Genomic DNA, 25,159 nt, shown 5'->3' with positions numbered 1-25,159 from the left:
GTCCTAATAAATGGAATTCCTTGGAACACAAAAGCATTTATTTCTTCTTTTAGCTAATTTAATTTTACAGCTTTGGTGAAAATATTTTATGTTTTTACTCAATGTGATTTTAAGACAGTTTATTCTTGGATTCAATTTTGTTTTCATTTTCTAGAAAATCAATTTGATTCACAGAAGGTTCATTCATTTAGTGGCTTTCCTTGCACATGGTTAATGCTTAAGCATTTGATCAAGCATTCCTCTTAGCAATATCTTTAAAAGGTTCAACCGGAGAAGGTGTTAGATGAGGGAAATCCTCTACATTTGGGGGAAAGCCTCTTTCCTCTGGACTAATTGAAATGGAAAATCAGTCTGAATTGGTGAAATTGAATTGCAAACTATTTTTTCAAGGAGATTCCTGTGTGATTTCAAGTTGCTCAAACTAAACTTAGTAAAGGGCACACTAGCAAAACTTTTTAGGTCATCTCCATCTAGCTTCCTAGTGAAGAGGCTACATTGTCTGGGTAAGTACCCGCGGTTCGTCATTTCACGCTAAGAAAATTTAGGACAGGGACACACATGAGGAGTTTAGGAACGGAGCTTTAATAGGCAAAAGAAAGGGAGAGGAGAACAGCTCGCTCTCTAGAGTGAGAGAGAGGAGACTTCTGAGAGGAAAAGGCCGGCTGGTGGCAGATGGCGCCAGATTTTATAGTCCGGCTTGAGGAGGCGTTGTCTGATTTATGTAGGGCTCACACATTGGTTCAATCAGGTGTGACGTATGCAAAGCACGCGGGGAAGGCTGGTCACCCCACCCTCATCTTATTATGCAAATGAGCATTCCCTTTGGCTGGGGCTTCATTTTGTCTGCTCCTTACTGTACACGTGGCTGGCAGAGAAGGGAAGATGCAGTCGCCATTTTCTAGTCGCCATGTCTAGTCCCAGGTAGTAGTTCTTTCCTGCTAGCATTCACCGTGAAAGCTCCCAGCGTGCTTGTCTATGTCTGCAGCTCGACTTCACAGGCTGCTCTTTGTTAGAAAATGATTTGGGGCAGCTTTTCTTTAAAAGAAAAACCTTACCGAGGACTTCTGGACTATCTGCCTAAGGAATTTCTTCTTAACTCCTGTATCACTAGTAGTTGGAATCTGTATCTGTAGCTATATCTATCTTACAAAATTTTCCTGGGTTCTTGAAAACTCTTTGCTCTCAAGTCCTTTAAACATTCCTCTTATACTTTTGTTTACTAAATTATGAAGAAAGACTATTAGCAAAAGGAAGTCCTTGTCTGTATAATTGTATTTTGTGAATTATAGGCTTTTATATTTAAAGTCGGGTGACGATTCATGCTTGGAAAGAAATTTCTTGACTAATTGATCATGGTTTTTTTTGAGACAGGGTCTCACTGTGCTGTCCAGGCTGGAGTGCAGCGGTGCGATCTCGGCTCACTGCAGCGTCTGCCTCCAGGGTTCAAGTAATTCTCCCACCTCAGCCTCCTGAGTAGCTGGGACTACAGGCTCATGCCACTATGCCTGTCTAAGTTTTGTATTTTTTGGTAGAGACAGGGTTTCGCCATGTTGGCCAGGCTGGTATCAAACTCCTGACCTCAAGTGATCCACCAGCCTTAGCCTCCCAAAGTACTGGGATTACAGGTGTGAGCCATTGCGTCTGGCCTAATTGATCATGTTTTTAGTGTTATAACTAAGGGATTTTTGGATTGAATGATAGGTGTTTTTGATTTGTTGGTGTGGCTTTGGAAAGGAAAACTGGCCCTTCTGAAGATATCAGTTCTTTCCTGGAAAGCAATGTCAGAGATAGCTATAAGGCAAGACTTGTGTTTTTCAGTGTGAGACATTGCTCCTTTATGTTTAGGGCAACTGCTTGTGCTATAGCACAGAGGAGGCATATTCTGGAAGGACATGTTTCTCTGAAGTGAACTTTAAAGTTCAATGAACAGATTTTACCGACACATAGGAAAGTAGATGGTGGTCATGTAAAATGGAATATGCCACTCTTGATGTTTCCTTCTTTGTGTTATATTCTATGCCCTCAGATGGGTCTTCAGTTACCCATAGTGAAACATGTAAGCCTTGAAAAACTTTTTGGTGAGCTCATAGATTATCTATAAGATGGTTTATGGTCGTGTATATTATAGGGTAACAAGATAATTTTATCCTCCAAGTTTAGACACTTTTGAAAGTAAAAGGTGGGGTTATTAATATGTCAAGGAAATAAGCAAAAATGGGACTTTTCTAAGCAACCTAGACATATGGTCATTCTACTTATGAGAAATGTGTGTCTTTTATAGGTTAGATATCAGATCCCATAAGAGCGTGTGGCCAAGATGGCCAGCTCCACCAAAGTTTCATACTCTCCCTTCCATAGCATGGAGTTGTGCTGGGAAGCAGTTTTCCCAGCAGGGACAACATCTTCTAGTCCCTTTACATCTAAGTAGTACTATGAGACTGGATCATGCCAAAGAAATGTTTTGGAAGTGAAATGTTTCACTTTGGAACCAAGGAACTGAAAAAAACAAGTATGCCTCCACCTTCCTCACCTTCCTCTTCACCCATCTCTATCTCCCTCTGTAGGCTGAATGCAGAAGTCTCCAGGACCCTAGTGGAGGGAAGACCTACAAGATGGAATGATTTCGAGTCCCAAATGACCATGTGAAACGCTGCCCACTGGTCAGAAACATCCATATTGCAGTCTTTAGGGCACACAAAATTAAAATATATTAAGCATCTTAGGTTGTCACATTTGTTATAGCAGCTAGCATTACCATAGCTAATACTGAATGCTTTAATTCAATACATCCAACCACTATTGAGAATCTACTCTCTTTCCATTGGGAATACAAAGACATGTAAGATCTGGTCACTGTCCTCAAGAAGCTTAGAGTCTGGGGGAAGTACACATGTATATACATAATGGTAATTTAAAGTTTTGAATAAAAGGAAATTAATTTAATTTTGAATGCTGATTTGAGTTGTCTGCAGCATATTCAAATGGCACTATCTTCTATGTAGATAGAGGGAGCCCAAGCCAAGAAGAGAGGTCTGGTATCAAAGATTTGCTGAATTCACAATTGCAGAGGCTTGTGTCAGCCCCTTAGAAAGAATTTGAGGACTCCTTGGAAAGTAAGAGAACTTCCCTCCACATTCCTAAGGATTATTTATTTATTTTTATTTAAAAATGTTTTTTCTTTATTCTTTTTTTAAACTTTTAAGTTTGGGGTACATGTGCAGGTTTGTTACATAGGTAAACCTGTGTCATTGGGTTTGTTGTGCAGATTATCACTCGGGTATTAAGCCTAGTATCCATTAGTTATTTCTCCTGATCCTCTTTCTTCTCCTACCCTCCACCCTCCCATAGGCCCCAGTGTGTGTTGTTTCCCTCTGTGTATCCATGTGTTCTCATCATTTAGTTCCCACTTATAAGTGAGAACATGCGGTATTTGGTTTTCTGTTCCTGTGTTAGTTTGCTAAGGATAATTGCCTCCAGCTCCATCCATGTCCCTGTAAAAACATGATTTCGTTCTTTTTAATGGCTGCCTAGTATTCTGTGGTGTATATTTACCACATTTTATTTATCCAGTCTATCATTGATGGGCATTTAGGTTGATTCCATGTCTTTGTGATTGTGAATAGTGCTGCAATGAACATGTGGACATGTGTCTTTATGGTAGAATGATTTATATTCCTTTCAGTGTATACCTAGTAATGGGATTGATGGGTTGAATGGCATTTCTGTCTTTAGGTCTTTGAGGAATCGCCATACTGTCTCCCAAATAGTTGAACTAATTTACACTCCCACTACAGGACATAAGCATTCCTTTTTCTCCACAATCACACCAATGTCTGTTTTTTTTTTTTTTTTTTTTTTTTAATTATAGCCATTCTGACTGGTGTTAGATGGGATTTCATTGTGGTTTTGATTTGCATTTCTCAAATGATAATTGCTGTTGAGCTTTTTTTCTTATTATTGTTGGCTGCATGTATATCTTCTTTTGAAACATGTCTGTTCATGTCCTTTGCCCACTTTTAAAGGGGTTGTTTTTCCCTTGTAAATTTGTTTAAGTTCCTTACAGATGCTGGATATTAGACCTTTGTCAGATGCATGGTTTGCAAAAATTTCTCCCCTTCTGTAGGTTGTCTGTTTACTCTGTTGATAGTTTCTTTTGCTGTGCAGAAGCTCTTTAGTTTAATTAGATCCCATTGATCAATTTTTGCTTTTGTTGCAATTGCTTTTGTTGTCTTTGTAATGAAGTCTTTGCCTGTGCCTATGTCCTGAATGGTATTGCCTAGGTTGTCTTTCAGGGTTTTTATAGTTTTGGGTTTTACATTTAAGTCTTTAATCCATCTTGTGTTAATTTTTGTATATGGTGTAGGGAAGAGGTCCAGTTTTAATCTTCTGCATATGGCTAGCCAGGTAGGTATTACAGCACCATTTATTGAATAGGGAATCCTTTCTGCATTGCTTGTTTTTGTCAGGTTGTCAAAGATCAGATAGTTGTAGGTGTGAGGTCTTATTTCCAGGTTCTCTGTTCTGTTCCATTGGTCTATATGTCTATTCTTTTATCAGTACCATGCTGTTTTGGTTAGTGTAGCTCTGTAGTATAGTTTGAAATTGGGTAGTGTGATGTCTGTAGTTTTGTTCTTTTTGCTTAGGATAGCCTTGGCTATTTAGACTCTTTTTTGGTTCCATGTGAACTTTAAAAATAGTTTTATCTTGTTATGTGAAGAATGTCAATGGCAGTTTAATGGGAATAGCATTGAATCTATAAATTGCTTTGGGCAGTATGGCCATTTTAATGATACTGATTCTTCCTATCCATGAGCATGGAATGTTTTTCCATTTGTTTGTGTGATAAAGATGCTTTAGATGCAGCTGCACCGTACCCTATTAGAGCTCACTCCACCAGTGGGATTTGTGCTCTAAAGATCTCTTGGCCACTGACTTCATATTGAGAAAGAAAAGGAAGCCAGAACTTCCTTGTATCTGTAGATCCTTTTTGTAGTTTACACATTACTTTCATGCACATTACTTAGTTTGAATCTCATATTCACCCTGTGGTCTTGGCAGGGGAATTCTCTTTCCCACTGAATGTCCCCAGGTCTTGCCCCCCAGCAAGTAGGGGAGATATTTCCTATGGCCTAATGGCTGAACTCTGAAGGCAGTCAGCCCATTCTTCACCTTACTGTGGGACCTCTTGAGCTCTCTTCGGGATTCATGTATTGTTTCTGGGGTCCCCCAAGGATGCCTCACTTGGGCTCAGGAGCCAGGACTCACATACTCTGTCACATTGTGCTGACAAATAGTTTTCCACCCATATTCAGGCTGATGATGGGGCTGCTCCCAGTGAGACTAAAGGAACCTTCTACTCTTCTATTTCTTCTGTCAGACCCATGTTCACCAACTCCTCCTTTTCTAGCAAAGGAACATCTATCAACACCCGCAAATGTCTGGAGGCATGGGTGTCACCACCACAGTAGATGTGTCAAGCCTCAATTTTGAAGGTACTAGTTTACCCTTGAATGTACACATAATACACACACACACACACACACACACACACACACACACACACACACATACATAAATGCACACACTCTGAGACTCAGAGACATGAACTAACACATTCTAGGCCATCCCATTTTTGTTTTCATAAACTGGATATAGAACCCAGGACTTTTTATCCAAATCTATTGTTCTTCCCTTTGCCTATCCTGATTTAAAGAAAAAACGTTCTGTAAAAAAGTTGCTCAGATACGCAGAACTATCTGCTAGAAGCTTGAACCAGTGCCACAGTGGAAACTCTGCGTTTTGCCTCATTCTGTAGAGTTTAGGGAGGCTGCTGTGCCCATCCTTGGGAATTCTCAGGACAGTTGGTTGAATAATGGTGGCTTTGTCATAGGAGCACCCTAAAATCTTCCCCCAGAGTGAGTGGTGTCAATGTTTTCATTATTTTTGACTGTGGTTTGTAACTTGTCATAAGAATTAGTTCCGGCTTAATTGAGGGCCTCATGTTGGGGTGAAAGAAGGAAGTGTTCTTCTCTCTCAAAATGAATAAAAAAATATAAAATGGAAGACTCTCAAAATGCCTTTTATAAGATCCTGACACCCTAGGGCTTGGCAGATACAGCTGGGAGCAGCAGCACGTGGGAAGGGATGATCCCCTAAGTGTTCCCAGTCCAGCCCCCTGTCTGACTTGGAGATTGTTTAAAGGTCTCTTGGGGAGTAGAAACAGTCCGTTTGTTGCCGCTTCTTTTCTTTACCTCTTAAAAAAAAATCTCTTTATTCTGGGGTTGTACTGCTTGAAAGCAAGAAGGCCTCTGGGCAGCATGTGATGTGTTTCTTCCCCAATTCCCTTGGAAAAGGGTATTCAGTCCTTGGGTGAATTCTAAGCTCTGCTCTGGACCTTTCAAGTCTCTTTGATCAAATCATGCCAGTCTCACGTCCATTCTTTCTTCTCTATGCTAATCAGATGCACTAATTCATACTGAACTGTTAGTAGGTTAAAGTGTGATGCTATGTCAAGTACACTAAAAACATTCTTACATTTTTCCAAGGACTTTTATTGTCTCAGTGTAAAACTTTCTCCAACCAAGTCATGGAATCCTCCCTTTCCTCTGATTCCCTGGGCAGATTCTCAAACTTTAGTGAGCAGCAGAGCCACCTGGGCAGATTGCTAGGCCTGCCCCAGAGACACTAGCCCACACATAGGTGAAGCCGTTGAAGCATGCCACAGTATCATGTGAGAAGTAAGTCGTGAACTCTGCAGATCTTTCTCAATACCCCTCCCACCATGCCTGGAAATCTCCCTATTAATGCCTTCAAAAAATGTGAACTTCATACTTGCTATGTGGAAGGCTGTAGGCTTGGGGCCAGGAGCCAAGCTTATACTCTAGTGGAGGAGTCAGGACACACATTTACAACACACTCTGATAATTACCAATAGGTGACAGCTGAGAAGGGAAGTGAGCAGAAGAACCCTAGGGCGGTGTTACTCTAAGTGTGGTTCCTGCACTGACAATGGCAGCATTACCTAGAAGCTAGTTAGTAATGCAAATTCTTAGGTTCCACCCCAGAGCCTTTTACCTGTGGAAGTCAAGTTAACCTGTGAATACCCTCCATCCTTTGCTTATACCTCAGGTTGCCCCTTTTTGTCGTGGGCACTGACAGGTCACAGCTTGCTGTCATTTCTCTTAAAGAGAAAATGAATGACCTGTAAATCTGTTATCCAGAGATAACCACTCTCACTATTTAGTGTATCTTTTCAGACTTATTTCCATGCAATGTAGATATACATAATGAAAAACAACATAGAAACAAAATTCTATTATATCACAATACTGCTTTTTGAATTTCTTTTTACTGCAATTAACACTGTGGCAGACTATCTTTCCATGTAAATAAAGTTATGTTTGCCACCTTAATTTTAATAACAGCATAATATTTCCTTGTATGGACGTATTATAAATCATTTAGCTATTCCCTGTGGTGCAAGTCTTCCCACATTTTTAGAATCTCTAAACAACTTTCAGAAGAATATCCATGCACATACATCTTTGTGCGTATCTGAGATAATTCCATTAAAATTAAGTAGGTTCTTTTCTGTAATGTGTACTTCAGATGTAATTTGCAGAACATTTGTGTCAGAGAGACTCATTTAAGAGATGAAGACTTCCCGTTTAATAAGTACTATTAATCACGATGCCAGTCTTCCATTTTGTAATCAGAAGTACACGAAGATAGAACAAGTTATGCTGAAGTATTTTTATTTTACATAATTAATGGACTTAAGGCCATTGGTAAAGGACCTTGTCAGTTATCACGGGACAAATACACTCCAGCAAATGTAAGCGGTGAGATAAGACTCTAATATGTGTTTCTCAGATTGCTGCTTGCTGAAATGCTTCTTGAATTTTTGGAAACAAAAGTGAGTTTCTGATATAATTGGAAGATCTGCTTATACAACTCTGATTTTAAAATAAGTCTATACACAGTATCAGCAGATTGATTAAGAAGTCTGCTGGTGGTGATATTTAAAAGGTTGGCAGATTTTCAATTCAAATTGACACCATTCAAGACAGAGGCATAGCTGATGTTTATTTAAGAATCCTAAGTCATGTCACAGATTCTGTGGAGAACATCTGATATCTATAGAGAGCTTGAAGTAAAGTCCTGGGAAAAATGTGTTCCAGACGGTTACAGATGTTCTCATATCAAATCATATTTCTATGAAAAGTTATGTAGCATGTTCAACTGATGGCACAGCCAATGTGAAGGAACAATTTGAGGTTTTCTTCCTGTTAAAAAATAATTGATTCTATCAACTTTATGGGTAGTGTTAGTCACATATTTTGAGTGTTGCAATGGTAGATTTAGAAGATGTCTGAACCTCCAGTTAATCCCACAAAATTTGAGTCTATGGTATCCACTTAGAACAATTTGCATGCTGCAAGCTGTGTAGAAACTCCCTGAATCTTAACTGAATGTGTTACCAAATTAAGCACATTTTGTAAGTCATCAGGTATCACATCACACCAGTGCATACATGAATGTTTCAGATGTTGGTTCTGAGGCATTAGACATGGTGGAAGGCTACAAAGAGGGCCCTGAAAAGGATTAAAAGGGCTTTGTCATTCCCTTGTGGGAACTAATGGAAACTCAGGAGAACATATTCCCACATTGGAGATTTTAGTGTAAACACCAGACCAATGATAAAGACATCCAAAGAATTACCACAGAGGCTGCTATTTAGATTAACTTGTCTGCAGAAAAATTTGACCTGGAAATGCCACAGTTCAGAATATGGATTCTGAAACCATCAAAATGAGATGAAGTCAAGAAGACAGAAAAGGTTTAAGTATTTTATGAGTAAGAGGGGTTCTTAAAGACAGATGTAACTATAAATAATACTCTAGAAGGTTCTTCACCTCAACTGTGTTTGTATGTGATTTGAGGATGAATTGAGAAAATAAGTTGCCATTCAATGATATTTTCAGGGTATTTACAGAATCTCAGTGTAGTTACCCACCTGCCTTATGTTTTGCTGAAGCAAACATCTTTTTAAAAAGTATTAGTAATCTGCTGAAATAATTTCTACCGAGATCTAAAACATCCACTTTGCAAAGCAGAGCTCAGTTTGACACTGAGAAATTTAAGGAATTATCCAAGTTTGGTGTGGCTTAGGCTATGATAAATTGATGTGTTTACACTGTGACTGTGCTGGTGAATGGACAGTGATTTACGGAGTCAGGAAAGGGAGACAAGGAGGTGGCCTTAGTGCTAAAATTAAGCCTGGTGCTAGGGTGATCAACCATCTAGGTTTGCATGGGATTAGGGGTGGAGGGTTTCCTAGGATGCAGAACTTTCAGTGCTAGAACCAGGTCAGTGCAACAATAATCTCTTTGTGGGTCATCAAGACTGTGACTTTGTGGGAATGGACCCACCTCTTTGTTTCTTTTAATACCTGTTTCCCCTTCAGAGATGCCACTGAGACCCATTTAAACCTAACTTCATCTGGATATCACCATGGGGGGCAGGTACATGCATGTGTCTGCACACAAAAAACATGCCCATCTCTCTCTCTCTTTGATTGTGTTTGCCTCAGGCTCTGCCTTCAACATCCATGTTAGGAATCACAGAAAAACAGTCTCAAAGATTCTTACAATAAGGGCTTGCTCTGTATAAAGCACTCCAGTGGTTTCTGAGGGCACATGGGATGATGTAATACAGAGATTAGGAGACTAAGCTCACCCTCAAGGAGTTTGTCCTATATTAAGAAAAATAAAACACACCAGCAAACAGTTACATCAGCAGAAAGAATATGATAAATGCCCTAAGAAAGATACCAACAAAGTGCTATAGGAGTTCATAGTCATTAGAGTTTTCATTCAGTTCACAGGTGGTTGGTATTTGTATTGAGTCTTGAAGAGGGTGGTGATGGGCAAAGATTAGGGAAGGCAGGCTCCTGGGGCATGCAGATTGCTTAAGCCTTGGGGGGTCCCTGCCCTCAAATCACTTACATTCCAAGTGGGAGATGGAACAGTGAACAGTAGAGCCTTGAGAGTTCAGGGAAAGGAAAATATTGATCTGTGTCAGGTAGAGAGGAAAGATGTAATGGTGGGTTGTGCTGTGAAAAAGGACTAGGTTTTTAGTAAGCAGAGGCAAGCTGGAGGACACCCAGGTAGAGTCTTGGAATGTAAGCAGAAGGCCAGAGGAAGGAATGAGCACCGCCATATTTTCTGACACCAGGAGGTGCCTGGGGCATGGTACGTGTGTCTTGGAGTATGGGAAGAGTTGGGCTAAGAGGATGGCCCAGATGACTGAGCTCTAGAAGGCCACACTGGTAGTATGGGAGCTTGGCTTTAAAGAAATGAAGCTAATAGGAAATTGTAGAGACTTCCTTGGGATGGTTGGGATGACATGTTAAAAGTACTTGCTTAGAGATTCTTCTGTCAGTTGTGCACAAGATGGCTCAAAATGAGGGAGGGGGAGAACCTTCTTCAAAGGTTCTTTCAACAATCCCAGAATGAGTAAGTAAGCATTCACTGGGTGTGGGGTTCATATGGATGGAGAGGCAGGAGGAAATCTGGTAGACATTTTGAAGGAGGATGTGACAAGTGGATTTGGTGACAAATTGACTCAAGGGGATGAAAGAAGAGTCAATTTACTTATCTTTAAAGGTTTTCAAGATGATCTATAACATTCCTTTCTGTACTGGGAATTCATAACTTCCAGGTGTCTAGACTTAGGTGCTGGAAAACTGCCAATACTTTCCTTCCTGCCTCTTTTCCATCACTTAAACCCTTTTATTCAGTACCAGATATTGTAGGGAGTAAGGATGTAGACCTGTCTATGGAACACTTTTAGTTTAGGAGGAGCTATGGACATTTAAACAGATAACTGTAATTTGACATGATAAGTACTATTGTGGAGTTATAGTCAAAGGACTAGGAGAAAACCAAGGAAGTACAACCAGCTCTGCCTGGAAAAGTGAAGATAAGTTGACAAGGGTGATTAAGGGTTTGTTAGGCAATATATGGGGTGGGTGCAGGGTGGAAAGAAAAGAAAAAACAATGGGAGAAACATGAATGAGACTGATGTGCAGGACCCTACCAGTGATTTGTCTGGCTGGAACCTAGGGTGGATTGAAGTGAGAGAGGAAGGGAGAAGGGAAATGGGAGATTTGTCAGCAGAGTTAGATTGTGGTCAAATGAAAGAGGACCTCATTCCGTGAAAGGAATTTGGACCTAATCTTCTTGCTAATTATGAGTTAGTAGAGATCTTTAAGGACTGTAGTAAATGATCCAACTTGTGTCTTTGGAATTAACTCTGATGACCCTGGAGAGGGTGGACTACAATGGGGAGAGATTGGAGACAAGGAGGCCAATAGAGGTTATTAGAATTCAGGCAAAAGACAATACATAAATGGGTTACTTGGGAAGGTATTTGGGGAAAGTTGAGTTCAATTTTGAAACTATATTTTAAGAGGTGGCAGAGCATTCATTTGTGGATTCATTTTCCCTTGCACTCAAATCTTTATGAACTTTGCCAGGTACTGGGGATAAGAAGATAAATAGACCACTTCCACGACCTCCTTCAGCTCATTTGCAATGATTCTCACTCTTTTTTTCTGTGCCAACACTCTTAAGAGACGTGAAATACAGTTTTGGGAGTAGGATGGCAGGGGATGAGAAAGGCATAGGAAAGGAATAAGAATATGGAGGAGGGAGTATGTCCTTGATGGAGAAATAGCAGAATGTGGGGTGGCATGATGTGCAGATATCCCCATCCCCAGGGGATGAAACACCTGAGCCTGTTTCATTTAGGAGACTTTCAGCTTTCAGTAATAGAATACCCTACTCAAAATGGCTTAAACAATAATGACACTTATTGTGATATATAACAAGAAATGAATGGATGGCCATCTCAGTTGCTCAGTAAAGTCACTGAGGAACCAGATTCCTTATGCTTTTCTAATCTGCCATCCTTAGCATGTTCCTCTCAGCCTATTTCCTCTCATGATTACAAGACGGCTGCTGTAGTTCCAGGCATCACAGGCAGAGGTGACTATGTGTAGCAGAAGAAAGAGGCATCTTTCTTCCTTGTGCATCTTTTTTTCTTATGAGCAAATAATCCTATCCCAGAATCTCCAGCGGACTTCTCATATCTCAGTGGCCAGAACTGGGTTGGAGGCCCACCCTTGAACCTATCACTGGCAAAGGAAAGGGGAAGCAGGAAACATTGGAAACAAAATTATGGCTGTTAGCAAACAAGAAAGTGAAAATGGCTTTTGAGTAAGCAAACATTCCTTCTGCTGAAATTTGCTGGCTGTGGGAAAGAAGTTCTTTGCATTTAGAAATAGAGCCTTTGTTACAGATAAGCAGTTTGGGGTTAGAGAGATAGATTTGAAATACACTAGAAAAGAGATAGTGTTTGTTTGTTTGTTTGTTTGTTTGTTTTATTTTTTATTTTATTTTTTAAAACTAACCTGACATAAGTTTTGTGCTTCATACATCTTAATTCATGGAACCTCATCAGGATACTTAACAGGTAGGCCTTTTCACTGAGGAAAATGAAGCTCAGAGAGGTTGAGGAACTGGGGATGATCACACAGCTAGTAGATGGCAAAGCTGGCAGTGGATATGCTCACTTTCATCTAATTATGGAGAATTTTGAACATACACAAAAGTAGGCAGAATGGCATGATGAGTGTCCCATGTATCTGTACTTAGTTCCAACCAACAACAACCCTTTGCTAATCTTCCAGTCACCCTCCTCATCCCCTCTTCCCTCTGTTATTATTTTGGAGTAAATTCCCCACCATTGTATCATTTCATCACCAAGTATTTCAGCATGAATCTCTACAAGATAAGGTCTGTTTTCTTTTAAAGATAATGACAACCATGATACCTAAAATATTTAACAACACTTATTTATTGATTGTTTGTTTTCTTTTTTTTATTATACTTTAAGTTCTAGGGTACATGTGTACAATGTACAGGTTTGTTACATATGTATACATGTGCCATGTTGGTGTGCTGCACCCATTAACTCATCATTTACATTAGGTATATCTCCTAATGCTATCCCTCCCCATCCCCCCTCCCCACAATAGGACCCAGCATGTGATGTTCCCCTTCCTATGTCCANATGACATGTTAAAAGTACTTGCTTAGAGATTCTTCTGTCAGTTGTGCACAAGATGGCTCAAAATGAGGGAGGGGGAGAACCTTCTTCAAAGGTTCTTTCAACAATCCCAGAATGAGTAAGTAAGCATTCACTGGGTGTGGGGTTCATATGGATGGAGAGGCAGGAGGAAATCTGGTAGACATTTTGAAGGAGGATGTGACAAGTGGATTTGGTGACAAATTGACTCAAGGGGATGAAAGAAGAGTCAATTTACTTATCTTTAAAGGTTTTTCAAGATGATCTATAACATTCCTTTCTGTACTGGGAATTCATAACTTCCAGGTGTCTAGACTTAGGTGCTGGAAAACTGCCAATACTTTCCTTCCTGCCTCTTTTCCATCACTTAAACCCTTTTATTCAGTACCAGATATTGTAGGGAGTAAGGATGTAGACCTGTCTATGGAACACTTTTTAGTTTAGGAGGAGCTATGGACATTTAAACAGATAACTGTAATTTGACATGATAAGTACTATTGTGGAGTTATAGTCAAAGGACTAGGAGAAAACCAAGGAAGTACAACCAGCTCTGCCTGGAAAAGTGAAGATAAGTTGACAAGGGTGATTAAGGGTTTGTTAGGCAATATATGGGGTGGGTGCAGGGTGGAAAGAAAAGAAAAAACAATGGGAGAAACATGAATGAGACTGATGTGCAGGACCCTACCAGTGATTTGTCTGGCTGGAACCTAGGGTGGATTGAAGTGAGAGAGGAAGGGAGAAGGGAAATGGGAGATTTGTCAGCAGAGTTAGATTGTGGTCAAATGAAAGAGGACCTCATTCCGTGAAAGGAATTTGGACCTAATCTTCTTGCTAATTATGAGTTAGTAGAGATCTTTAAGGACTGTAGTAAATGATCCAACTTGTGTCTTTGGAATTAACTCTGATGACCCTGGAGAGGGTGGACTACAATGGGGAGAGATTGGAGACAAGGAGGCCAATAGAGGTTATTAGAATTCAGGCAAAAGACAATACATAAATGGGTTACTTGGGAAGGTATTTGGGGAAAGTTGAGTTCAATTTTGAAACTATATTTTAAGAGGTGGCAGAGCATTCATTTGTGGATTCATTTTTCCCTTGCACTCAAATCTTTATGAACTTTGCCAGGTACTGGGGATAAGAAGATAAATAGACCACTTCCACGACCTCCTTCAGCTCATTTGCAATGATTCTCACTCTTTTTTTCTGTGCCAACACTCTTAAGAGACGTGAAATACAGTTTTGGGAGTAGGATGGCAGGGGATGAGAAAGGCATAGGAAAGGAATAAGAATATGGAGGAGGGAGTATGTCCTTGATGGAGAAATAGCAGAATGTGGGGTGGCATGATGTGCAGATATCCCCCATCCCCAGGGGGATGAAACACCTGAGCCTGTTTCATTTAGGAGACTTTCAGCTTTCAGTAATAGAATACCCTACTCAAAATGGCTTAAACAATAATGACACTTATTGTGATATATAACAAGAAATGAATGGATGGCCATCTCAGTTGCTCAGTAAAGTCACTGAGGAACCAGATTCCTTATGCTTTTCTAATCTGCCATCCTTAGCATGTTCCTCTCAGCCTATTTCCTCTCATGATTACAAGACGGCTGCTGTAGTTCCAGGCATCACAGGCAGAGGTGACTATGTGTAGCAGAAGAAAGAGGCATCTTTCTTCCTTGTGCATCTTTTTTTCTTATGAGCAAATAATCCTATCCCAGAATCTCCAGCGGACTTCTCATATCTCAGTGGCCAGAACTGGGTTGGAGGCCCACCCTTGAACCTATCACTGGCAAAGGAAAGGGGGAAGCAGGAAACATTGGAAACAAAATTATGGCTGTTAGCAAACAAGAAAGTGAAAATGGCTTTTGAGTAAGCAAACATTCCTTCTGCTGAAATTTGCTGGCTGTGGGAAAGAAGTTCTTTGCATTTAGAAATAGAGCCTTTGTTACAGATAAGCAGTTTGGGGTTAGAGAGATAGATTTGAAATACACTAGAAAAGAGATAGTGTTTGTTTGTTTGTTTGTTTGTTTGTTTTATTTTTTATTTTTATTTTTTAAAACTAACCTGACATAAGTTTTGTGCTTCATACATCTTAATTCATGGAACCTCATCAGGATACTTAACAGGTAGGCCTTTTTCACTGAGGAAAATGAAGCTCAGAGAGGTTGAGGAACTGGGGATGATCACACAGCTAGTAGATGGCAAAGCTGGCAGTGGATATGCTCACTTTCATCTAATTATGGAGAATTTTGAACATACACAAAAGTAGGCAGAATGGCATGATGAGTGTCCCATGTATCTGTACTTAGTTCCAACCAACAACAACCCTTTGCTAATCTTCCAGTCACCCTCCTCATCCCCTCTTCCCTCTGTTATTATTTTGGAGTAAATTCCCCACCATTGTATCATTTCATCACCAAGTATTTCAGCATGAATCTCTACAAGATAAGGTCTGTTTTCTTTTAAAGATAATGACAACCATGATACCTAAAATATTTAACAACACTTATTTATTGATTGTTTGTTTTTCTTTTTTTTATTATACTTTAAGTTCTAGGGTACATGTGTACAATGTACAGGTTTGTTACATATGTATACATGTGCCATGTTGGTGTGCTGCACCCATTAACTCGTCATTTACATTAGGTATATCTCCTAATGCTATCCCTCCCCCATCCCCCCTCCCCACAATAGGACCCAGCATGTGATGTTCCCCTTCCTATGTCCAAGTGATCTCATTGTTCAGTTCCCACCTATGAGTTAGAACATGCGGTATTTGGTTTTCTGTTCTTGCAATAGTTTGCTGAGAATGATGGTTTTCAGCTGCATCCATGTCCCTACAAAGGACATGAACTCATCCATTTTTATGGCTGCATAGTATTCCATGGTGTATATGTGCCACATTTTCTTAATTCAGTCTGTCACTGATGGATATTTGTGTTGATTCCAAGTCCTTGCTATTGTGAATAGTGCCGCAATAAACATACGTGTGCATGTGTCTTTATAGCAGCATGACTTATAATCCTTTGTGTATATCCCCAGTAATGATAACACTTTTTTAATATTAACATTTTAGGTAGTGTTTAATTTTCAAATTATCTCATAAATATCATCATTTTTTACAGTTTATTTGAATTAAGATCCAAATAAGGTCCACACATTGCAATTGATTAATAATGTTTTAATTCTAAATCTATAAATTCTTCCTCTGTGTCTTCCTGTCTCTCTCTCTCTCCCTCTTTCTTTTTTATAATTAATCTTTGGAAGAAATCAAATTATTTGACTGGCAGAGTTTCTCACAGTCTGGATTTTGCTGGTTGTATCCCCATGATGTAGTTTGACATATTCCTCTGTCCTCTATATTTCCTGTAAATTGGAGTTGGAGTGACAGATTTGGTCAGATTCAGGTTGATTTTTTTTGCAAGGATATTTCGTAAGTGGTGCCATTTTCTTCCATTATGAGGTTCTCTTTTTCTTGGTGATGTAGCAGCCACTGATACTCAATGCCTGGATCCCTTAATTTACTAGAGGTTACACAATGGCGATTTCATAGTACAATAGTTTCTTCTTTATGGGTTTGCCAGAAAAGCTGAGATTTGAAAGCCTGTCTGACTTAAGATGGTGCCACTACTATTGTAGAGGAAGTGTCACGCCAGGGGAGGAATACAGGAAAAGGGAGGACAATTTCAAAGCATTTGAGACAGTACAGGAGCATACCCTGAAAAAGAAGGTTATCTGGGTCGTTTATACCCACAAATTAGCTAGTCACAAACACATAACCTGGTTAGAATTGTGGAGTATCGTACGTCAATCACAGCGATCATATCATGGCATAACCCCAAAACTCATGTTGATTATTTACATTTTAGTGTGCTGTGCTTGAATAATATTTTTCCCTTGAAATCTACAAGTGAGATTGAGGGTCAGAGAGAACACAAATGATGATGTTTTAGTGTGCCTGAATAGAAGGCATTACATCAAGAGCAGAACAGTTTGAAGTCAGTGAGCATCTCTGTGTAATCCACATAATTTATTTTGCAGTCACAAAATTACAAAGCACTGTAGCAGGCATTGTGAGCCTCGTGAAGGAAACAGAAAACTCACAAACCAAGGAGGGGATGGGGCCAGTGAAATATACCTCAAGATAACAGTGGCAGAAACATAAATGGGTATAAACACAATCTGCTCTATTGTACTTCATGGCTAGAGCAGGGCTTTCAGAAGGGTAAGAATGAAAGAATTGAGGGAGGTTAGCAGACTTCTTGTAGGAATTGAGGCAGGTGTGGAAGCTCCCCAGACAGGAGAACCCGGAGCCTGTGTGAGGGAGGAGAAGGAACACCTGGGATAGCCTGGAGTTGGGATACTCCTGAGGGTAACGTCAGAGAGGGAAGAAGCACCCACTCCATCCATAGATGAAAACACATTTCTGAATTATATTTCTAAAAATTATACTTTTATGGAAGAGGAAAGAGGGTGTTTTTCTCCCAGAATTGCATAATGTTGAAATTATTGATTAGATTTCTCCATTAGATTTACTGTCAATTCTTGTTAATCATGGTAGTTTTGTTCTAAAAAGTCACAAGAACACTGAAATAGCAAATACAGAGCCATTGCTCCTAGGGGAAATATAGGGTTAGGTTTCTGTCAGTCTCTGGTCACAATTTTGTCAGCTGATCAATACATAACCTTGCTTTATGTGTATTTCTGTTTAAAGATGTTTAATATATATTGTTGATTCATTAACATTGAATGATGGTCAACAGAACTATAACTCATGCCTGAGTGAAGCTTATCTGACACACTTCTGTTTTTTGGAAGGCACCTCACAGCTGTCCTGAACTCAGGAACACTAGGCAGAACTTCAGCCCTACACTTGGGGGCCATTGTAAAGAGCAAAATCACTAACGAAAAGCACAAAAGTGCAAAAAAAAAAAAAAAAAAAAAAAAAAAAATGGTGGTACCAGATAGACTGCAAAAAGCACATTTGTTTACAATATGAGAGCTGAAATAAGAAGATAGAGAGTTGTCTTGTTCAAACCTCAGTTGGGCATGTGTGCGTGGGCCAAGTTAAATTTTTTGCTGTTCTGCCCATGTCTGCAAATAACCTCAAGAGTGCCCGCTTGGGGATTACAAATAGATTTTAGTGAGTTGGTGGATTAGTAAATATGGAATCCATGAATGAGACTTAACTATAATTTGAAAACCAGTGTTGAAAGATAAACTCGGGTTGGGGGTGGGGTGAACAATTGCAACAGGTTTTCTGGGCTTCCCCAGCACATTCAGGTTGTATCACTCAGCTAGGCATGCAAATCCTATTGATAAAGGTCTTTTTGTTGGAGAGGGAAGAAGAGAAAGAGACGAGGGTGTGGCCTTCAGAGAAGTAAGGAGAAACTGAAGGAGTTGTGTGAGGGCTTAGGAATCCAGGAAGTGGGAGTGTAAGAGTAATGGGGGAAGTCTCTGGAATCAGGACAACTGAGTACAAAAAACGTGGACAGGGGAGAGGAGAAGGAACAGGAAGAAGGAGACCGCCATGAAAGCTAGAACCACACTGTGATTTGGGTCAGTGTAGCAGAAGCTCAGTAAGTCAGATTGTTTTTTTTTTCTTTCTTTCTTTTTTTTTTTGAGACGGGAGTCCTCGCCTCTGTCGCCTCAGGCTGGAGTGACAGCTGGCCGGATCTCAGCTCACTGGCAAAAAAAAAAAAAAAAAAAAAAATGCTCCGCCTCCCAAGGTTTACACTATTCTCCTGCCCTCAGCCTCCCGAGTAGCTGCGACTATAGGCGCCGCCACCTTGCCCCGGCTAGTTTTTTTTTTTTTTTTGTATTTTTTTAGTAGAGACGGGGTTCACCTATGTTAGAACACAATTGATGGTCTCGATCTCCTGACCTCGGTCTGATGCCGCCCCGTCTCGGGTCCTCACAAAGTGCTGGGTATTACAGGTTTGAGCCACCGCGCCCGGCCCAGATTGATTTTTTGGCATAGGGCTGCCATATTCATCCTTTGCTCGGAGCTCTATGACTGAGTTTTTTACTTTTCAACCAATTGTGGTACCCGCTATGGACTGCTGGAGAGGGAAGGACAGCCATGGGTTTTGGTTCCGCCTTTGCTGGCCACATTAGAGATGCCTTGGGTGGAAGCCTCATGCCACAGAGTTACTTGCAGATGATTTAAAGAAGGATGCAGAACTGTTTTTCACTCGCAAAGAGAAAATTAATGCTAGAGATTTGATCCTTTAAGAGGTCTTTGAACTTGTAAATCCAGACACATATGTGTCAAGAATGGAAACTGGCAAAGACTGTATTCCATAGTTTGAACTTAATTGCTTTTGGTATGTACTTGAAAAGATAAAATATCCCAAGACGTTTAACTTTAGAAGGTCATTCTGTTGTGCTGCACAGTAAGTCATTTTCACAAGGATCTGGCCGAGATATTCAGTATCAATATGCAGGAATGGTTTCAATATGTGGTAGGCCAATAAAAACAAAGTCACTCTGACCCACACTTTGCAGATCTAAGAGGGACAGGGGAGCAAGTAGCGATAATTAGTTCCAGTTTCAGGGAAATACTGTAACTCTGCAGCCACATGCCTCTGTCCTGCCCACTGCACCGCCGCACCGTGTGTCTCTCAGGGAGCGGGGCTCAACGTCCCAATCTGTGCTTCTCAGGTGGGCACTACACATGATGTGGTTATGCAGTGAGGCCTAAAAGTGGGTCCTGTGGAGACAGGGAGTGTTGGTTTGATCTGAAATCATGGGACTCACAGAATTGGCCACTGGGTTTGGAAAACCCTCCATAGGAGCAAGCCTCAGTGAGAGGAAATAGGACCGTCCCACACCCCCTTGCTTTGCTGCACAGGCAGGAATGCTGCCCAGGGCCTTTGACCCACTTCCCTGCTTCTAGGACAGTCAGATCCAAGCCGTGGGGGGTCTGCTTACTTTTCACCCTTGCCTTAATTCATCAGCGTGCCCTTTCTCCTTTCAGCCTGGGGTTGGAGGGGTGGTGGAAAAGAGGGTCTTTCCTTCCTGGTGTTAAAAAACGGATTGAAGCATATGTGTGGGGCAGGGGAGGGAGGAAGGAAGGGTGGAGCCTCTGGAATCATACCCATCGTACTCAAATAGTACTCAAAAAGTTTTTGCTCTTCTGCCCATATCTGCAAATGACCTCAAGAGTGCCTGTTTGGGGATTTGTAAATAGACTTTTTATTTATTATTTATTTATTTTGTAATTGACATGATCTTGCTCTGGGGTTGCTGTTTATACAGAGTAACCCAAAAGAAATTAAACTTGCCCATTTAAATAAATCAATCTATTCTAGTTTGAAGCAATATTTTTCAGGTAAGCTCAGATTCTGTAGGCGTAAGCCTTTTCTCCTGCTCTCAACTCCTCTTCTCCTTCTCCCTGGGTGACATCTGGGCACAGGAAAAGGCTTACGTAACCTTGTCATGGTTGGGGCAGCATGTTTGCTTTGTTTCTTTCTTTCTTTCGTTTTTTTTTTTTTTTTTTTTTTTTTTTTTTTTTTTTTTTTTTTAGTATATCTTGAGACAGAGTCTCGCTCTGTTACCCAGGCTGGAGTGCAGTGGTGCCATCTCAGCTCACTGCAACCTCGGCCTCCCCGGTTCAAAGGATCTCCTGCCTCAGCCACCAGAGTAGCTGGGAATACAAGCATGTGCCACCATGCCCGAGTAAGTTTTGTGTTTTTAGTAGAGACAGGGTTTCACCATGTTGGCCAGTCTGGGCAGGTCTCAAGGGATCCACCTGCCTTGGCATCCCAAAGTGCTGGAGTTATAGGCATGAGCCACCACACCCTGCGGGATGTTTTCTGCTTGCATTGTCCTTCTCTTCTGGCTTCTGTTGACTTCTTTTTGAGGTGCAGCTGATTTTGTCTCCTCTTTGGGAGTTAGTTTCAGCTACCAAGGTGTCTTTCAGCTACCAAGGTGTCTTGTGATTGTCAGCTGGGTGTGACTGCCCCTAGATTTAGCATCCTCTGCTTTGCCTCTTGCTGCTGTAGACCCTCTGGGGCTTAGCCAGGAACTTCTACTGGAACCTGGATTTATGTGGCCTACTTCCCAGCTTCTGCTATAGGATTATCTTGCCACACACTGGGCAACTTTTTAGCAAATACTCTCTTACTTTTCAGCTCCCTTCTTCCATGTCCACCACAGGGCTATTCGGGAGCTTCTAGATGTCCCCAGGCCAGGTATATCTCTGCGAACAAGAGAAGGCTACTTTTGGCCCATGTGCTTGGCATTTCTCTCTGCAAATGATGTTCTAGGGCTCCCGAACCCAGGGACCACACGTCTGTGCATGTGGAGCACAGGAGGGTGGGACACATTAAAGCACCAGCCTAAGTAGTTTTGTATTCTCCCTCAACCTATCTGGAATTTTTGTCTTCTTCTTCTCTTCCAGGGCCATCCCCCAGTAGGTGAGGAGATAGATGGGTAGAAAGTCTTGCCCCTTCTTCTGCTCAACAGGAGTTGCCCCCACATCCCATCCTCTGTCCTTTCTACACAGTAACTCACAGTAATACTCTGTGCTTAGTCCCCTGGGCTTTGTTCTTGATTTGTGCAAAGATAATTTTTGAATAGAAATAACATATTCTTCTCTTTCAACAAAACTCACTTCTAAGACAACAGTTTCTCTCTGACTTGAGAAATCTAATATAAAACACAAGGTAAAAAAAAAAAAAAGAATTCTTGGTTCAGGATTGTGCCTCTACTTTTCCTGAAACAACAAAGGCCATTGATTCAGTGGGCAGAGAGCTGCAAGGCAACATGATTTATGGGTAATGAAAAATACATTAGTGTAATAGTTTCAAAAATATGGTAGAAAGAGTTGGGAACTTCTGGATTAGAAGAAATGGATCAAATGAGGCTGCTTACATGCTGGGGTGGCTGACTCAAAGGAAAATGTAGCTGGATCACCACAGCTGGATATCCTTGGGTTATGTGGTTGCCTTTCTCAGCCTCACTGAACAGGGTCAGAAGACATGAGTCACAAAACTGCAGCAGGAAAGACAAACATGGCCTCTCATCTCATGGCTGCACAGAGGGGCAACAGAAGCTCCTGTGACTTGTGAATTCTTCTTGCTTAGAAGAATTTCTTCTGGTTTACATGGGGCTACCCCAGTGAGTTTTCAGGGGTCAGCAAACTTTTGTAAAGAGCCAGATGATAAATATTTTTGACCTTTCATGCCATGGGGTGTATGTCACAACTACTCACCTCTGCTACTGTGATGGGAAGGCAGCCATAGGTAATATATAATGGGAAAGTGGGCTGGAGTTCCAATAAAACTTTATTTAGAAAACCAGGCGGTGGGCCAGATTTGGCCTCAGGGTGGTAGTTTACTGATCCTTAATCTGGAATAAAGTGCTAGGTCAATGTAGAGAAAGAACTACCTGAACTGACTCCTCTATCCTGTGTCTACCTGTCTGATCCCCTCCCTACCTCCCATTCCCCCCAACACCCCATGCACATCTTCCTCCAACTGTGCATACAGACCAGACCATGTTTTTAACATTAGTATGACCCAGCCTTTGGCTTCACTCATCTAGTCTCCAGGATGGAGAAACAGAAGTCCTGATTTTTTTTTTTAAAGAACACTTGTCAAGCTCAATGACTGTTATTTACAGAGGTAGTTTAATTTTTTAAAAATTTTATTGTTATCTTTTGCCCCTAGGAAATTTCCGGATTGGCTCACATTTTGATTTCCAGGCTTTCTGGGCAGGGCTGGTTGCTCAAGAGGTCAATATGCTGACGAATAGAGAAGACAGAAGGGCCAAGTGAGCAAATGCTCTTAACTGACCACAAACTGCAGGATAAGTAAGGCATTCTGCCTCTATTTGACAACATATAGTAATTTTCTATGGCTGGCATAATGCATTACCACACACTTAGTGGATTGAAACAAGGCAAATATATTATCTTACAGTGCTGGAAGATAGAAGTCTGGCATAGGTTTTATGGAGCTAAAATCAAGATGTTGATAAGGCTGTGATTCTTTCCAGAGGCTGTAGGAGAGAATCCATTTCTTTGCTTTTTCTGGTTTCTAGAGGCTGCCTACATTCCTTGGTTCATAGCCTCCACCTCCATCTTCAGAGCTAGCAACATTGCGTCTCTCTGACCATTCTTTCAATAGCCCTGTCTCTCTCTGACTATAGGTGGGAAAGTTTTCAAAGATTCAGATAATTAGATTGGGCTTATTTGAATAATCCGGGATAATCTCCCTATCTCAGCATCCTTAACCTTAATCCCATCTGTAAAGTCTCTTTTGTCATGTAATGTAACATTTTCACAGCTTCCAGGGATTAAGACAAGGAGATCTTTGGGGCACCATTATTTTGCCCACCACAGAGCAGGATCTTGCCTTGTGTTTTTCTCATACTTTCTGGGCACATAGAGGTACTTAATGAATCACTTGCATTTACTGGGATCTAAGCCCCTAGGCTAAGGGGAGCTGTTGAGGAGAAGCCCCAGTCTGCTGCATGAGGAGGGCATGACCTTCCTTAGGGGAAGGGAGGCTGAGTGGTATAGGACAAGCACTGAGCTCACAGGCGAAGGACTTGGGCTCTTGTCCCAACTCTGCCACACATCTCACTTGCTATCTCCGATCCCTCATGTTACCGTCTTTAGCATGGGGAATGTAGATTAGGCAGTGGTTTTCCAAAGCTTTTTAAGCACCAGGGGCCTTTCTTCAAGTCAAGCCTATAGAATTCCAGGTAAGAGTGGAGCTATAGTGTTTGAAGAAGGGGTGAGGCCCAGAGCCTTCCCTGTAGGCCTTTCCCAAGAGCTGCCTGGCAGCTGCAGAGATACAGTTTCTTTCCAGGTCTCCTGGAACGCTATTTGGAAATCACTGGACTAGATCAGAGTTGGCTAATTGCAGGCAGCAGGCTAAATCAGGTCTGAGGCCTGCTGTTGTTTGATTCCTGAACTAAGAATTCTATACATATATATAGTTTATTATGGTAAAATACATGTAACAAAAAATTTACCATCTTAACCATTTTTAAGTATGCAGTTTAGTGACATTACATACATTTACTTTGCTGTGTATCCATCACCACCATCCATCTCCAGAACTCTTTTCATGTTGCCTGCCTAAGACTCCGCATCCATTAAAAAATAAATCTCTATTTTTCCTTTCCCCAGTCCCTGGAAACCACCATTCTATTTTCTGTCTCTGAATTTGACAGAGCTGGGACCTTCTGTGTGTGTATCAAATTACACCCAGCACAATGTGTCCTAAGGAATAGTGGAGGCTGTGCACTACGGTGGCAGTATTGCTTATTTCAGATAAAAATTGGAATCAAAAGTCCAACAAAAGGAGATTCTTTGAATCATTTATGCTGTGTCTATAACATGGAATGCTACAAGGCTATTGAAAAGGCATCATAGATAAATATTTGTCGACATCAGAAGATGGATGTGATTTATTAAGAAAGAAAAATAGATCATAAAGCATATGTCTGTATGTGGGTTTTTAAGTTGTTATATACTTGTTTTAATATATAGCTTTAATTAAAATATATGCATATAATTCAAAAAAAGATATACATGAAAATATTAACAGTGATTGGCCCTGGGTAATGGGATCACGGTTGGTTTTCATTTTCTTTTTACTGACTGAGTTCTTTTCTTTCTCTTGCAGACTTTGGGCCTTTCCTCTGGGTGTGGGTCTGCTAATCAGAGTTCAGAATCATCTTTCTTTTTTAAACCAAACCCGTCAAGCATTTTCTTCATTTTCTTCTTTTGGGTGCTTTAAAGCAGAACAAGGATGTTAAGTATCCTTTTTTTTTAAGACTTTTACAACATTTTAAATTTTTAACAGTTGTTTAGCCTACACCTAATTCCACAGAAACTACTTAAAGCAACTCATTTGATTGTATCATCTCATTGCAATTTAGTTTTCATAGAAACAGCTCTGTTTTGGTTCTCCTATTTCATCATTTTTATGCATCTAAGCAAATTGCATACTTATAATAGCAGGTACACTTGGTATAGACAATTTGGGC

At 40.7% G+C, this 25,159-nt stretch overlaps 1 long non-coding RNA gene across 1 annotated transcript; it reads left to right on the top strand.

Moving 5' to 3' along the window:
- Window positions 1–866: 866 nt before the first annotated feature.
- Window positions 867–24,918, top strand: LOC108540801 (uncharacterized). Its single transcript, XR_001888770.1, has 3 exons — window positions 867–921; window positions 22,828–22,970; window positions 24,796–24,918. It is a non-coding gene; the product is annotated as an uncharacterized LOC108540801 (long non-coding RNA).
- Window positions 24,919–25,159: the final 241 nt, after the last annotated feature.

Source organism: Rhinopithecus bieti, unplaced genomic scaffold, assembly GCF_001698545.2.
Source record: "Rhinopithecus bieti isolate Rb0 unplaced genomic scaffold, ASM169854v2 scaffold_19018, whole genome shotgun sequence".
Lineage (NCBI taxonomy): Eukaryota > Metazoa > Chordata > Mammalia > Primates > Cercopithecidae > Rhinopithecus > Rhinopithecus bieti.
The sequence above is the reverse complement of the archived record's forward strand: the minus strand, read 5'-3'. Positions and strand labels throughout refer to the sequence as shown.